This window comes from Pteropus vampyrus, unplaced genomic scaffold, assembly GCF_000151845.1.
Source record: "Pteropus vampyrus isolate Shadow unplaced genomic scaffold, Pvam_2.0 Scaffold8, whole genome shotgun sequence".
Taxonomy (NCBI): Eukaryota; Metazoa; Chordata; class Mammalia; order Chiroptera; family Pteropodidae; genus Pteropus; species Pteropus vampyrus.
Genome location: NW_011888789.1, coordinates 16083541 through 16097543, shown reverse-complemented (window position 1 = coordinate 16097543; position 14003 = coordinate 16083541). Strand labels below are relative to the sequence as shown.

Sequence of the window (14003 nt, the reverse complement as noted above, 5' to 3'; positions counted from 1 at the left end):
TGGCCAATTAGCTTTTTAGAAAGGTAGGTGGTGATTGGGACATTTAAAGTTTGAGTGATCTTTTTGCCCAAATAATCTTGGTCTTTTGCTATAAGATCCTAGTAGAAATCTACTTGAAATCTTTGTTACATCAGTCTGAAGGAAACCTTGTCTATCTTGCTTTTTTACATGTTTACTGTGCTTAGACCATGCTAACATTCAGCACATTATTTTTTGACTGCTGGATTGGATTCTGGAAAATTGTAACAGAAAAATTCAAATACTTCAGTTTCACAATAATGTCCATGCATTTGGCCACTCCCTTTGAAAGTTCTGGGAAATGTGCAATGGATTTGGAAAGGTTATCCAAATGTTGGAAACCCATCAAGGATTACAGTCTCTGAAACCTCATATGTTACCAGCCTTTCACTAATCACTGTACAGTGGGACCTGGTTCTGATGTCATTGACCTTTGGCAAATGGCAAAGTAGTTTTGAAATTCTTTTAGGTGTATCATTATTGGAAACACCAGAAGGACCTTTATATCCTTCCAGACTCTTGTTTTTAATGACACTCCAGCAAATTTCTATCACTGATAAATGTTTATTTGCTACCCAGATACTACAAATAACTAGCCTGCCTTTGGATTTTAGACTGATCTTAAAGAATGAAAACAAAAGTTAAATGATTGTAGTAATACATTTTTAGTCCTACTGACACAACCAGAATTTCTAGTCTTGAATCATTCCACACTTAAAGCTCAAGCCATTAGGTGCCTGGTTTATGAAAGGAAAAATAAATAAATTGACAACTGATAAATTTTGTCATGGGCTGGGAAAAATAGACTATTGGCATTTTCAAAATCTTTCTCATTTATTCTTTTTTTATAAATAGGCATAGAATACTTGTTGAAACTTGGAAATTTATTGCATAGGCTTTTAATTACATTTAACTCAGAATCTCAAGATAATTCATTGTCTACTCAAGATTCATGTAGAATTTTGAATCTTTAGGCTCCTTTCCTTGTAAGTCTTTCATTGTGTAGATGAGGAAACTGGGGCTGGGAAAAGGAGTGACTGAGCTCTGGTCCCCCCATTTGTTCTGTTAGAGCCAAGATAAGCCTCCAGGTATCCCCACTCCTCTTTCTTTTCTTCAATTGCTCTTTATTTTATTCCAAACTATCATCTCTCTTTAAATAATGGGCCATTTCTGCAAAAGAATAGTGTTCAGTTTGTAGGGACTCATTTCCAGAAGCATAGTTGTTTTAGTTAATGACTAACTCACTACTTCCAAAAGCAGAGCTACAAAAGTTCCTTTCGTCCTTTAATGAAGTTAATTCCCTGCCAAAGAACGCAACCGCACCAGATGTGGGAAAGCAGAAGCCAGTGCCAGTGCTGTCGATTGTCACACTGCGATCCACTTGGGGAAGAAGTAGATCTTTTTCCTAGCCGCCATGAATACAGTATCTGCCATGCAGGGGAGAGAGTAGCACTTGGTAACAGTGCAAAAGGAGGGGATGGTGGCTTCAGACCAATAGCTGACATGTCCCAAGGGAAAGGGAGGAAGTGTTTATATTGGGGCTTCCAACAAGTTCCTACAAGAACAGTAGGAACCAGGGTGTATGCCATTCTGCAGGCTGAGAACCACAGGACTCCTGCCATCATGGGGCTAATGGTCATGATTCTTGTTGAGAGTGGCCAGTTAATCATGAGCTACACAGCTCATATATTAAAAATAACCCACCAAGTTTTTCAAATTACCTTAGTAAAAGCCAATTAAATATATGCCTGCAATTCAACCTAAAAATCTTAATACTCCTGCATGTAACACATTTGTCATCTTCATTATACTATAATATTTACAGGCTATATAGGCTGTAGAAGGGGACAGTTTATTAAGTATAGAAGAAGAGTCTTTTACCTGGTGCATTTGTCCTGAGTCCACCAATAGAGGGGTTTTTTTTAGGGGCCCATACCAAATCAAATGATTAACAAAAAAGAAGAACTTCATTAAAGTTGTTAGAATCAGAGGGATCATGGAGTTAGAAACCCCAACACTGAAAGAGAAAGTGTAGGATGAACAGTCCACAAGAGAGCAGAGAAGGACTGATTAGAAAGGCAAGGAAGACCAGAAGAGTGGGCATTCACAGAAGATAAAGGAGCAATGAGTTCAAGAAGGAAGAGACATCCCCAAGGTCAAAGCAGTAGCTAAGCACTGTGAGTTAGGGGTTAACCTGTGTTTATTGGATTTGACAAATTTGTGGACATTCATTTGCCATTATAAAAGCAGTTTCAGTGGGAGAACAGTGTTGGGAACATTGAGGAGTGGGCCAGAGTCTGAAAGTAATAAGTTGGGAGATGAATAGTTGATGACAAAATGGAAATGATTCATTTAATTTATTATTTCAAGAAGTTAGTTTAAGAAGCAGAAGAGAGAAAATTGAGGGAGTCTAGGAAGAAATGATTAGTGTGGGAGAAGTTTGAATATATTAATTGACTGAGGACAATTGTCAAAACATATGGGGAAAGATATGAGAGAAGACATGGGAGAAGGAGAAAGGGGTGGAGCTAAGTGCAGAAATAAAGAGGATGACCTTCAAAAGCAGAAGGCACAGTGATTGAAAGAAAGAAGACATAAATGGGTGTAGAGGTAGATAAATTTTTAGGTAGGAGGATGAGAAACTTAAAGAGATTATAGGGGATGTTTGCCATGTTTGTAGCTGCCAAGTGTCTTTTGATCACGTTATGAATTTTCTACATATGAATCTTGCATCCACAAGGTAGAAACCAGGTCTCATTTCCTTGCTGCCAAGATGTAGGCATGTGATTTAGTTCCACCAGTCAGATGTTTCTGCATGAGATGTTAACTTGGAAGGGAGCAACATGAAGAGGTAAATACATGCAGACTTCATATTTTGGTAAGTGAGATGAAGTGTTTATCTCTTCAAGCATAATAGGAACAGAACTTCTGACATCCAGCTCTGAGCATCATCAGTGCATGATACAAGCTAAAATTTGGATTCCGACAGTGGTGTTTGCTACAACAGCCCCCGTGGCATGCCCAGGGCCTGATAGCTTCCAAGCTGGCTCTCTGGTCTTCTAGAGATATTCTGAACTACAAAATAACTTTGAACAAATGTGGCATTCAACCAGTAAATTAGATTCTGTTGTTTGTAACAAAGAAGCTTGGCTGATACATCTAGCACATCTAAAAGCATCGATTTTCTCAAGAGAGGAGACAAGGTCATTTGCTAGAAAGGTGAGGGCTTGAAGAGTGTGATAATGTTTTAGAGTAGTTGATGAAACATTTGGAGAAGAAGCTGACTCAAGACTAGCAGAAAAATTGATGGAAAGCCTGAGGGTCCAGCTGAAGTTAGGGTCATGACTCATAGTAGCACTTATCTTCATTACTGTGTAATTTTCTTTCTCCTACAGAATAGGGAAGAGCGTAAGGGAACTGAAAATGGGAGGATAAGGCTGGGAGATAAGAAGGAAAGGGCAGAAGGTGACTAATAAGCCAATAAAATTGGGAGAATCAGATGGTATTAAAGTTCCTTTGAGCTGAAAGGTTAGTATAGTATTAGTGAGTTCATGAGAAAGCTGGGGGAATAGTAGGTTGTGGCCAGAAGTTGCAATGTTCAAATATTAGATTTTAGAGATAGAGAAGATCCAGGTCAAGGAGAGATCCAAAGGAGTAGAGGATGTTTTTGGAATTAAAGAGACCCAGAAATGTGCAAGCTGTGCTATAGGATGGATCATCCACCCACATAGATGGTGAAATTTCCTAGGATGATGACAGAAATTGTAATGGAGAGAAAGACTTTGTATCAGGTCTTGACATCTATGAATAAGGGGCAGTGCTTGGGAGCTGAGTAGATAACAGTGGTGAAAGGGATGAAATGGCATAGCCCAACAGTCTGAAACTATGGGATGAGCTTTAATACTAGAAATGTAACAGACTAGAAACAACAGTAGTAGTTGAAAATATTGAAAAAGGAGACACAGCCAGAACTAAGGATTACAAAACTGTGAAAAACTGGCATTTTAATATAGAGCCAGAGCCACCATTCCAGAGGAACTGCTTGCATGTTTTGCTCCTTGAATCTTCAGAATGTTTGAACTGGGCCAAAATAATCTTTGGACTGGGGCAAAGCAACATTATGGTACAAACAAGTGTAAAACTAAAAGAAAGCAGACATTCTGACAATCAAGACATGATCGTGAACACTTTCTGAAGGTAGAATCGATAATCTGCCGTGAAGAGCTAAAGAATAATTTACCTGCTTAGCACCAATGGCAATTTCTTTCTCCTATTCATGTAATAATTTCCTGTCCTTTTCTCATAAAAGTCCCTTGCCTTTACCTTTGTAATCGAGACACAATTTGGAATTCTGCCTGACTTTGTGCCCCCGTGATGGCAAATAAATGCTTATTTTGCCTCTCACTTTGGCTTCGTATTTAATGTGAAAACCCAGTGTAGCAATAAATAAGGAAATGGAATCGGAGAGAGTGAAGGTGGTAGTCAGGTTCTGGTTGTCCTTCATTTGGTAAATGATATTACCAGAAGAAATGAGATGTCTGGTGAGCAATAACCGAACTCGATTTTCAAATATTCTAAGTTTGTCTATGGTATTTCTAGGGCTAATGTTCAGAACTAACTAAGCCACTCCTGAGACCACATGAGACTTCTTCAGACATTTGAAGGTGTTCCTACATACCCCCAAGCCTTCTTTTGTTCGGACTAACCAATTCCTTCAATCATCCTTCCACTTAACTTGTTCGTTCTTTGTAAAAACTGCTCTTGGCTGTGATTGATGTCATCTTAAAATGTGGCGCTCAAAATAAAACAATTTTCCAGAGGCAATCTGACCAAAGGAGAATATAGTAGAACTATATCAGCTTTCCTTCCTACAGCCTAAAGTTACTTTGTGAAGCCAAAAGAAAGATCTTGACATTATTTTCTGTGTTGTCCCCCTTCTTTCCATTCTTCTCAAATGTATTTGTGCCTGAACAATAATTTGCTCATTGATGACAAGTGAGGAGAACAATATGAATAATCATGATGATGATGATGATGATGATGATGATGATGATGATGATGAAGAAGCTCAAAGCAGTGCCTGGGTGACAGTTGTCTCACAGAACTTGCATTAGCACTCATGAAGTAGGTTGTGAATATTCAGATTTTGCTTAACCTGAACCTTATATATAAAACAAGGAATGCATGACTTGCTCAGAGACCTGTTATGCTAACGCTCAAGTTACTTCCTGGTTTAAGTCAGGTAGCACAAGTGGAGAGCATTAATGTGGCTTCCAGAGATACCTAACTTATTTCCATGCAATGACTTGCATCCTAGAAAACTAACTCACACAAAGGACACTACCAAAAGAAGTAGTCAACATCCTGCTCCTATGTGGCACTCTACTGTTTATGAAATTATACCCTTAGGCTTAATGAAAAATGAAATCTATTAAAAAATGTACTTTGAATTCACTTGCAGTTACAAGTTGAGGTGTGTTTGATGTGGAATGATCACCTCTTTTCTAAAGAACAACCCAAGTTATCATATATCAGACCATAGTCTCATGGTCAGAATACAAGCTAAAAAAAGATAAATCAAAGTTAATAATAAACAGGAGGTAACGTAGTTGAGGAAATGTAAGATTCAGTGCTGCCAGATCTGGTTTGGGCCATTCCTTACTTGTCTCTACTAGTTAATGTCAAACATAGTGAAAATAAAATTAATGAGAAATTATAAAGTAATGAGGGGTCATTCATAGCATTGAAAAGTAAAGGAAATGTTAAATAAATTAATTATAAACAATGACCATCACATAAAATGTTAGATAAGAAGCCCTCAAAAATGTAGTTTAAAGTAAATGAAACTGGAGACAACATATTCACGAGGGATAGAGAGGGAGGGAGGCTGTTTGTGCAAAGATCACTGGATTGTAGTTTATGACAAAATCATTAGATTGAGATATGAATTTTAGTCTTTAATGCCCCTTAAGTTAGCATGGGTAAGTCATTGTCTCTCTTGGAAGGCAGGGGGAAAGAAAGAAAGGAAGGTCCTTGTAAGAAGTACCACAGTGGCTTATTTTAATTTATTTGTCCAGACACTCCACATCAGACATCGGCAGAAACAAGCCACCCCAGGGCATGATGGAATAAACTCTGAACTTCTTTGGGCAGATCTTTCATATTCTAGAGAGTTCTGTAATGGTTCCCAGTGAGTCACACCAAGCCACTGTGTAGTCCCTCCTACTTTGACTCTGAACTTGGCTGTGTGGCTTGCCTCAGCCAACTGAGCATCAGCACATGTGCTGCAGCACACTGGGATTTGTCCTCCTGGAATGCTGCCACTGCCCCGTGAGGAAATGGGTCTAGACTCCTGGAGAATGAAAGGCCACATGCAAGGAGAGGCCCAAATGGTTCAGCCTGTCCCAGGTTCCAGCTGACCTGCATGAGTGAGTCCAGGCAAGATCAGGAGAATAACCATCCAACAGTCCCACAGACCCACAAGAAACAGTAAAGTGTTATCGTCTAATGTTGCGAAGTTTGGGGTTTTTTGTTATGCAGCAAAAGATGGATACAAGCTGGAAACATCAGACCAGAGGACTAATAATTTCTAATGAAGAAAACGTTTCTAAAATCCTAGAGTCTTAAAATCCTATTGTGTTCAGCCTCACTGACAACCCCAAATGCCTCTGTGACTACCCCGTGAATTTCTACCATTTCCTTACCAATAAGCTAAAGGAAGAAGGAGGTGATGTGAGAGAAATTTTATCATAATCATCGGAGCTTGTCATACATAGGATGCAGGTCTATGCAAGTCGATGTAATGTATCTTCTGAACACAGCTTTGTCTCTGTGGCCATTGTGGTATTTATACTTTTTATCCCTTTATTAACCCATTTCTCATTTAAAAAAGAAAAAGTGCAGCTCGCTGCTAGAGTTAATTTAATTTTACATAAACATGCTCTTTGAGGCTGGAGCAAATCTAGCTGGTTTTCAATGTGAAAATAAAATATAAAAACTGTTCTTGGGGTTATTTCTAAACAGAACTTGTATCTAACCCTAAGATAACAGGAATGTGTACATAAATTGGATTTATCAAATGGAATGTGTACATAAATTGGATTTATCTTCAGCCAACAACTGTTCGAGAACGATGTTAACATCACTGGCAGGAGTGCTACCTCTTCTAGAATTTTACGTTTTCAAGGTTCGAGAATTACTATATTTTGTAAATGGGAATATCACTACTAAAAACAGAATGCTATAAATAGAATGATGTCTTTTATTTCCAAAGACTATCAATATATTAGAGCGATGCGAAAATAATAATAAAAGCGAGATACTTTGTGGAAAATTTTGGGGGTAAGGTTAGGACTGCAATCCACTAGCTATCTCCGAGAAAATGCTGCAGCCCCAAGCGCCACTGGCGAGTATTCTCGGGGCAAACAGGAAATGGGTTAAAATTATTATAATTGTTTTTATTCATAACATTTCCCCCTTTTAGATATTATGCTCATTGCCGTCAGGAACTGTTTCTTTTCATTACTTCCCTACCAACCCCACCCTCAGCAATAACAGGCATTTATCACGTTTGATGAACAAGCAGAATCAATCATTCATTTCCTTTTCACTTTAGCAGTGGAAACCACACATCTGTAGATTCTAAACATGTTATTTGAGTAGGAAGAGAAGTCAAAGAGGGAAGAGAAGGAAGAGGAGAGCCACACGCTCAAACATGCTAGAAGTACTTCCTCAATTTTGTCTATATTTTTTGCCCTTCCAACAAAAAGTTTATGATAAAAATATGTAACTCTAAGGAAATACTATGAAGAGTTTAATAAACAGAATTTTATGCCAACTATAATATCTATTAAAAAATTTAAAAACAAATATTCTCTTAAGCATTTCCAGACCGCTATAAGAGCACTATTTTTAAGAGGATGCTATGTCCTTTGCCTTGATTTATGTACTCAGAAATCCATCTTTATGCAGTTCGTCCTTCATTGGGCATGAAGGGGATATAAAGTAAATAAAATGCTTAAGCCATTCTGAAGAAATTTATAATCTAGTTGGAGAACCAAGAACAATGAAACTGTTAAATAATAATTTAAGATGGTACATTACTAAAATTGAAAGACAAATCATGCAAATATTAATCTTCTGTGTCAGAATTCTAGAAATGCTGTGTATTTCAAAACAATAGTTACTTGATGTGTCATTCACATCCTAGGGATAAAAGATTTATATCGTTGCATATAATAAATTATAATTGGAAAAATAATAAAACTTCAAGGGAAAATAAAAATAGAAGCATATGATTCTGCAGCAAGATGATAATATAATCCCCCTGAGATTATCTCCTCGTTTCATACAGAATAGCATCTCATCTCAGAGCATTCAAGAAATGAGCCATTTATTCTAAAACTGAGCCATTTCTAGAGTTAAGATAATTCACAAAACATTAAAAATTTCTTAGGTTACGAAGCTACTTAACCTTAATCTTCAAAAATGAGTTTACCCAGACTATTCAGGGAGGCATTGAGTCTCTCTGGGCAACCCAAAGTTAGATTCATTCACTTCTTCAACAAACATGTATTAAGCACCTACTCTGTATCATGCACTGGGCTAGGCTCTGGGGATATAAACATAATGAGACAAAGTTCCAGCCTATGCAAGTAGCAGAAAAGACAGAGTGCTAGAGGCAGTAGGGTGTAGGGAAAGAGCCTTGAAATGGATGTTAGAAGTCCCAAGTCCCAGCCTTGGTCCCACTACTACCCGAGCTCCTGTGTAAACTAGGCACATCATCAGATTGCCCTGTAAGTAAGTGTTCTCATTTGTCAGTTAAGATCAAAAGGCTATCTCACCAAATATGTTGTGAGAATTGAATAAAATAATAGCTTAAAAGTGTTCTGAAATGTAAATAGATTTATGGTGTCATTATTATTTATAGCATGTTCAGAGAACTAGAAACTATTTCTATCTGACCATTAAGTGTCATCTCTTTGGTGACATACACTACTTTCTTGGTGTCTAACTAGAAAATAGTATTTTAAAAAACAGTAAGATTTGAGTCTTTTATTACTGGGCATTTAATTAGACTTATTATTTAGCCAATTCGAGAGGGCTATTCACCATGTAATAAAATTTATGTTTTTAAGTCTACGGCAATGCCACTCTGAATAAGTCCAATCCCATCTGATCTCGGAAACTAAGCAGGATTGGGCCTGGTTAGTACTTGGATAGGAGACCACCTAGGAAGACTAGGTGCTGTAGGCATAAAAAATAAAAAATAAGGGATTGTAAGTTGACAAGGTCCTTGCAATCTGTGAGGTCAACCAAGGGTTGTCTCACCTAAAAAAAAGGAAAAAAAATTATGCTTTTAAGCCAGTGTTGACCAGAAATTCCTCTTCTTCTATGAAAGACACTCAAAATCATTTCTAGATGCCAGAAGCATCCTCTCTTGTGTGAATCACTCCCCTATAAGAAAAAGTGTGGATTTGAGCCTTCAAAGGAAAGTACCAGAGGAAAGTAAAGCTCACTTAAGAAATCAACTGAGTCATGTAATCATTTAAAAAATCACCTCCATTCTCATTTGTCTTCTGGTGTTCATTCCTCTCTTCCTTCTGATGTTCTCGTTCCTTCTCCTTATGTTTCCTCGGAATTGATTGATTGTTCAGTCAACACCTGTTTATTATACTTAATTTGGTCAAAGCCTCAGCTTCTCCAGAGGGGACTCGAAAAAGTAAATGTGGTTCCTGCAGGTCTTCTACTGTGAGCCCAGTGCTGTGAGTAGACTGGTGTGGAGCCCTGTACTCACCACAGCTGGCCTTGAAATAGCACAGCCCTGAAGGCAACTCCTGTCTGCCTCTTCATCAAGAGACAGGGATGATTTTGTTAGGAGAGAAACACTGGTAATGGTTTGCTTCACTCTTACTTCTGAATTCAGTAAGGTAAATAAGCTAGTTCACTTAATGTAGTATAATAACTCTGTAAAGATTATGTGTTAGAAACTCACTGTTTTAATCTGGGTATGCTATCTCTGTGATGGTTAACCTTGCTTTTCCCCCATTTTTTTTTTCAGCTGCAAAATGAGGTCCAAATAATGTCCGGATTCCTTCAAGGTCTAAATATTGTATGATTTATTGCCTTTTAATGAGGACTGGTAAAGATGTAGCATTCATTCCCAATGAGGGACAAGTATGATTATATAAATTCTAAATGGATATAGACTCTTTCTACAAAGGGAGTTTACCTTCTTCCTCTATTTGTATAGTATGATCTTTCATTTAGTGGTCATAACCTTCTACTGTATTGGATGCTGTACAAATTTCCTTGTCATTATACTAACATGCCAGTAAAAACCAATTCTCTGTCTCAAACTTAAACAATGGCATGCACTGCTGAGGCCAAAAGCTGGCTCTTAGGTAAACACACACTTAGAGGAAGGAGCAAAGTGTCTTACTTTATCCAGGGGTAGAAAGAACTTCCATATCCAGTTAGAGAAGAGTCTTCAAGCAAAGACTATAACTGAGGGAAATTGTTCATTGGGATGAGCTGATGTTCTAGGGGGTGGAAGTAAAGCCACCTCCAGCAAAGACAAGGAAGTGACTGAAAACATCTGGAGCCATGGGGTGGAGTGGAGGGAGTCTTCAGGCCAGTGAGGGAAATGCTTTCCTCAACTCGAAGGCTAGAGGGAACATCTGGGTTTCATAATCACATAGCAGTAAAAGAAAGGAAAGCAGCAAATCTTAGACATACTGGGCAGCTATAGTGAGCCAGACACTGTCATCTCATGCATTTCACTTAATTCCCACCCTATTAAATAAGCTGGGTTCCATGGACCATCCATCTTCAGACAAGATTATGGGACTTACTTCAAGACCAGAATCAAAAAGATGAACATCTAGGTTCATGTTTATTTTAGTAAAGTCTAGTGGCTGCCGTTACTATGCCTTCAAAATCTCCCATAACCGATTAACTTTGTTTCCGTATATTTTAGCAGTTCTCAACTTTGGCTGAACATTAGGATGCTTTGAAAAAACGTTGATGTCTGGGCTCCATCCTATCCCAATCAAATAAGAATCACTTGGGGGAAGGAACAAAGGGACAAATGTTAAATCTCCCTAGGTTACTTTAATATGCACTTGAGAACTACTTATGTGCTCACTGGCAGTAAACCCTTATAAAACTAAAATGAGAGTATGTACTTTTTGCAAAGATTGCACATAAGAGAGAAGCTAGGAAGTCAAAACCTGAGTCTGAATCTGGTCCAAGGAAGGGATGAGATTTTGGTTTTATTAAATAGCTTTAGGAGACCTATTTAAAGCTGCCTGAGAAGATCCAAGGAATGCCAGAATAATAGCAAGAGCTTGCTTCTGCTCGTTTTCAGATCTGTGACCTATGAAAAAGTATTGGTTACCACAGACTCATCACGGATGGCCCATATCACTTGGGATAGGGGTTGTCCAATGCCATCCACAGCCTCAGGTCAGCAGTGCCTTTGGGCCACAGGCTACTTACTGTTCACTACAGAAACACACACACACACACACACACACACACACACACGGAATGTCCTCTCAACAACCTAGAGCATAGGTTATGAGGAAAGAATCCATAAAGGTAATTTAGGAAAAAATATAAAAACTTAGAGTAATCTAATTAATTCGAAGATGAATGCAAAGACCAATAATTTATCTTGCTATTTATGCAGATGAAAAAAATAAAAGTTCACATAGAGTCATATGAATAAAAATAGTTCAAAATCAAATCTAACTGCTGGCAGAAAACTGAGAACATAGAATAAGTTCAATAAATTCTTTTCTCGTGATTGATGACTTGATTGAGATTTATTTTGAGATTTGATCAATTTTTAATAAAGTTGAAATGCTTAGTCTTTTTCTTTTACATCTACTTCACATTCACCATGGGACAAATTTATAACTTACGTTTTTAAGAATTGAAAGAAATGGTTGGGGTTTCTGATAAAATATGACAGGAAAATATGACAGGAAAAATATTAGTGGTGTCTATCTTATTTTCTTTTATAAAGAAAAAATCTAAAGGTAACTTTCATTTTCTATAGGACCTAAATACAAATTGACCTTATGAAAAGTGAAAAGTGGCTTCTCTCATCTTTCTGGCAGCAATACTGCTGCGGTGCTGCACAGCTCCGGGGATGCCTTATGCTCTGTAGTCTCTCCTTGGCACCCCTCCAGGTGTACAGTGCCTTAATCTGTGGCTGTACATGACAGCCTTGATCAGCAGGGGTCATAAGCAACATTCTAAAAGGAATGCCAGAGAACATGTCAATCAAAATGTGGGCTATTTGTTTTTTGGTGTCCATTACTACAAATAAATAACAAATTAAAAAATTTGTATATAGATATTTAGCTTTTCTCTTGGAACGTTGGCCCTAGATGGGCATTGGGGCACCCTACGAACACATGGACTGATAACATCCATCATACATGTCTCCAACTTGCCAGTGGCCAGCCAGCAGTAGATACTCAGCACCTGCTCCCTGCCAAGGTCTGGTTGCCCAGACCTCACAGACAACACTCCTGCAGGAGTGTTGCCAGCATGTGAAGGCAGCAATCCTCCCCACAGTGCATCCTAGTTCATGGAGTGAGGAATTGTTTTCTACTGAGAGCATGGGCCCAAAGGGAGGGAAAGTGTCATTGAGGGCCTCATAAGTAAATAACAGAGGTGCTTGATGTTTTTTAAAGTGATATAACACATTTTAATTATCTGCTTTTGAAATTAAGAAAAATATATTTTCTCTTCCAGATTATGCCATTGAAAGAAGAAATACCAGAAGATAGGAGAGAGAGAACAAAAAGAGAAGGTGGTAGATGAGAAGGGAGACAAAGTGAAGAGGATGGAGAAAGAACTACAGAAATAAGAGGAGAAGAAGGGAGATATCTACAAATAGAGGAAAGAAGCACATGATAAGAAGGACGGAAAGGAAACAAGGAGAGACAAGGAAAGAGATACTGGGCTCCAAGTTGAGTGAAAGATTATACTGTGTGTATACAGTCAGCATTCATCTGAGCTGTTAACATCCATTTAACTAACATGCACTGCATACCTACTGCCTGCCTGAGTGTTGAGTAGGATTCAAATTTGCATAGGCTTAGTCTTGCTATCATGACATTTATGATTTCAAAGAGGTATAAAATATATACATAGCTACTGCACAAGGCAGTGCTGCTGCATCGAAGATGCTGTCTGCTCTCTGCCATCCCCCAGTGTCACCACAGGGCCTAGCAACTAGTGGGTGTTCATTCAATTTCTTGAATGTGTTAAATGCTAACTTGTGATACAAGTACTGTAAACAGGGAAGAGGCACGGACTGTTTCCAGCACAGGAGAAGACAGGCAGGAAAGTTTTCCTAAAGATTGATGCTTGAAGAATAGGTGGTATTTTCGTAAGTCAAGTTGTGAGGCAAGACATTTTAGACAAAAGCCACAGTGTGAAGCTGCAGAGCCTATGTGGGTTTAGGGCCTGAAAATGCCACATTATTTGAATACAGAGTTTGTAACAGAAAGACGATAAAGCTGAAAGAGATTAGTGTTAGATTGTTCTGGTCCATGAAAGTTGGCAAGAGGCTAAGTTTTACTTTGCACAAGAAGGAGGGGTGGGCATCAAAGATTTTTTAGCAACAAAATTAAGGATCAATGTTCAGAAAGATGAATTTGACAACTACATGTAGAAATGTCTCACCTGGAGAACCTGGAGCAGAGTTTCTGACAGCATGATCTGTAACCCCATCTGTGATCCAATCACTTGGAGTGCTTGTTCAAAATGCAAATACCTGGGCCTTGCAGATATTATATTTCTTAGGTCTAGGGTAAGGTCCCAGATCTGTGTTTTAATAAGCTATCCAGTACATGAAATTTCCTGTACATGAAAGCTAGCTAAAACTGGCTTAGAAATAAGACTAGTGAGTATTAATTATCTATTGCTGTGTAACCAATTTCCCCAAACATGGTGGCTTGATATAA

At 38.2% G+C, this 14003-nt stretch overlaps 1 pseudogene; it reads left to right on the top strand.

Moving 5' to 3' along the window:
- Positions 1-9154: 9154 nt before the first annotated feature.
- On the top strand, positions 9155-9273 carry LOC111729321 (annotated as a pseudogene).
- The last annotated feature ends 4730 nt before the right edge of the window (positions 9274-14003 follow it).